The following is a 3,436-nucleotide window of genomic DNA, read 5'->3' as shown; positions in this document are numbered from 1 at the left end:
AGCCACTCAGCAGCCTTACTCTTCCTGCTGTGCTGTTTAGCAGCAGCCACAGACTTTGCAGCCTCAAGAACCAAGAATTGCTTTGGGCCGGTTAAGCTATGCAGTAACTGAGAGGCTTTCCTGTTTGTAGGTAAACTGGATTTCATTTAGTTAAAATACATTTTGATTTAAAAAAAAACCCATCATGGTATTTTTAATAAAGTTCATGAATATACAAATGTTCATGGCACTTAGATATAGGGCAGATTTAGTTTCTGAGTATAGTCCTTAAAATTAGAAGGGTCCTTTCAGAGTTCCTTTTAAATCACAAGCAATAACTATTGCTTGCTTCTGACCTTTTATTTATTCCCTGAGAGAATGCTACATAAATACCAGATAAGTAAATATCTAATCAATAAGTAATTTATTGAATGCTAATCAGGCTTAGAATTTTAAATGGGTCACACTAAGATGTAGAGAGTGCAACAGAGAAAATTCTCAATGTCACCAACCCTAATCACAGAAAAATCATGAGCTTGGACCTCCAAAACTGAGTCACCTTCATGACTTAGATGTGTCTATGTGTGTGTGTTGTGATTTCTGCTTCATGCCCTGTCAGACGTAAGAGTCCTGACAAGGAGCGTCTCCACTGCACAATGAACAGTGATGTATGCATCACTGAAGCTCCAGAGACACAAACCCCTAAATTCACTTGAGCCTTAATTTAGGCTAATCATGAAAGTGTGCTAAGAACTGAACCTGGGCTCCTGAGCTCAGACAAGGAGCATCATTAATGCAACTAAACCACATCCAACCTAGCCTTGAACAATTCCAGGAATGGGCCAGCCACAGCTTCTTTGGGTGACCTCTTCCTGTGCCTCTCCATCCTCACAGTAAAGTATTTCTTTCTTTTTTTCCAGTATAAACCTACTCACTTTCAGTTTAAACCCCTTCCCCCTGTGTGTACTGACACACCCTTGCAAAAAGTACTTCTCCAGCTCCCTCGTAGGCCCCCTTCAGCTACTGAAGGGCCCCAACAAGGTCACCCCAGCTCCTTCTCTTCTCCAGATTGAACAATGCCAATTGTCTCAGCCCATCTTCAAAATGGGAAATCTAATGATCTTCATGTCTCTCCTCAGGAATCTCTCCAACAGTTCCATGTCTTTACTGTGACAAAGACTCCAGAGCTGGACACAGAACTCGAGGGGAGGGGGGTCTCATAAGAGTAGAGAGGCAACACCTCCCTTGACCTGCTGGCCGTGCTGTTTTTGATGCAGCCCAGGACATGACTGGCTTTCTGAGCTGAAAATGCATCACCTCCCTTGACCTGCTGGCCGTGCTGTTTTTGATGCAGCCCAGGACATGACTGACTTTCTGAGCTGAAAATATCTTCTTACATCCAGGGTCTCATCCACCAGCATGCCCAAGTCCTTCTTGGCAGGGCTACTCTCAATCTGTTCATCCCCCAGCCTGTGTTGATGTTGGGGGTTGCCCTGCTCCAACCAAAGTGTAGCACTTTGTACTTGGCTTTGCTGAGCCTCGTGAGTTTCCCATTGGCCCAATTCTTATCCAGGTCCCTCTGGATACATCCCATCCCTCAGGCATGCCAGCTGCACTGCTCAGGTTTGAAGTGTAGCCAGGATATCTCAGAGTCACCAGCTGAGGGCCCTCACTAGGTCCCCATCTCTCTAACCTTGGTTTTTCATCCCACAGCTTCTCACAGGCAAGCCTGGCATTATTCCTCTCCCTCTTCAAGTCTAGTTTAAAGCTCTTCCACTGAGCCCCACTAGCTCCTGAGACAAGACACTCCTGCTGTTTTCAGAACAATGAATCCCACCTGATTCCAGGTGCTATGTAGGCTATCCCCCCGTCCAGACCTCCGACATTTTGGTGGTGACACCAGCCCCAGAGCCATGTATTTCATAAACTGGGCCCATCTGTTTCTTCCAAAGTCACCACTTGCAACTGGAAAGATAGGTGAGAAGATAACCTCTGCTCCATATTCCCTTATCTGTCCCATGGCTCTGAAGTCTCTATTGATCCCCGCTGAATTGTGTTGTGACTTCATCAACCCACCACGTGGAAGAGCAGTAAGAGATAGACCTTACTCTTGCTTGAAGTCTGAAAGTGTCAGTCAATAACTCGATCCCAACAGCAGGAATGTGTAGAACAGCTATTACAACAGGTATTGCAGCCACAGTCAGTGCTTCCAGCAGAGACATCTGCTGGATAGAGTGAGGAGGAGAGGAAATCTCATCATGAGTCTCTTAAAATTGGATAAAACAAAGCCCTAGAGAATGTGGATAAGAAAGAGCCCTCATGAGAGAGGAGGGAGCCTCAATGTGGCCTGTTGCAAAAGACTATGCTGTCATGTGAGATGGAATTGTACCTGTCCCCAGAGGTAGAGTTGCTCCCCATATGTGTCTGGAGGTTGTATCCTGTATCTTTCAGGACGTTGCACATGTTGATGTGTACCCTGCCAGCTGCTGTACAGCCCTAACTGCCTGAGTGTCAGGCCAGGGATGCCCCTATGGACAAGCTCCAGGCTCCCTTGAATGCCTGGTGTGGGTAAGAGGCAGACAGAGCAGAGAAACCCTGCACCATACAGGCACAGTGTAAGGAGACTTCCTCTGGCAGGCCCTGGGGGCCAAAGGAGAGGGAGCGGGACACTCCTCCAAATTTCTTACTGCATCACGTGGCAGCTGCATGTAGGGGCGGAGGACACCTTCAAGGAGGGGAGAGGATGGGGGAAGAAAAGCAAATGTCCAGGGAATTCACATTTATTTTGTCTGTGTCTTCCCCCTTCAGCATTCTTGGCAGCTGAAGAGGGTCCTCTGGCCTTGGAAAGAACCCAGCTGCCTCTCCAGGCAACACATGAGAGAGAAGGTATTAGGGGGCTGGAAACTCAGTTTGCTGTTTAAGCTGGTCCTTTTCTCTGCTTCGCTTAGAGACAACTGAACATCTGGCTTTCCACTGGCACAGCTGGGGGTTTTACCTTAAGACTAATTAGAACAGTTTCACTGGCAGTGGAAAAGCTGCGGTTTTTTAGGACTTGTTGAAAATTTTAAGGAATGTCCTGGGTGTATTTTTGCAGTAGAAGCTGAATGTTATGACTTTTTTTCCCCTTCTGTGACAATAGTAACTCTACCTTTAGCCTGACCTTATTTTCTAGTCAAGTCTGGTCCACTTCAGTTTTTAACTGGGCCCATTAGAGAGATAAGTGCCTGGAGAACACATTACAGTGATGATATTTTTAATAGTGATGGTATTTAACCCCTGGCACCAGAAGGTGATGGAGGCTCTCTATCTTTCCAAACCATACATACTTCTCCACATAAAATCTCATGGCTTTGCAGGAGGGGTCAGGAGGAAAGAAGGTCCATGGGCTATAATCCAGGTGGTTTGATCTTCTTTCTTCTGGAAAGACACTAAATTGAAGTTCCCCTCTCTGTTCTGC

This window comes from Onychostruthus taczanowskii, unplaced genomic scaffold, assembly GCF_017590055.1.
Source record: "Onychostruthus taczanowskii isolate IOZ18803 unplaced genomic scaffold, ASM1759005v1 scaffold69, whole genome shotgun sequence".
Taxonomy (NCBI): Eukaryota; Metazoa; Chordata; class Aves; order Passeriformes; family Passeridae; genus Onychostruthus; species Onychostruthus taczanowskii.
This window is presented reverse-complemented; position numbering follows the sequence as displayed.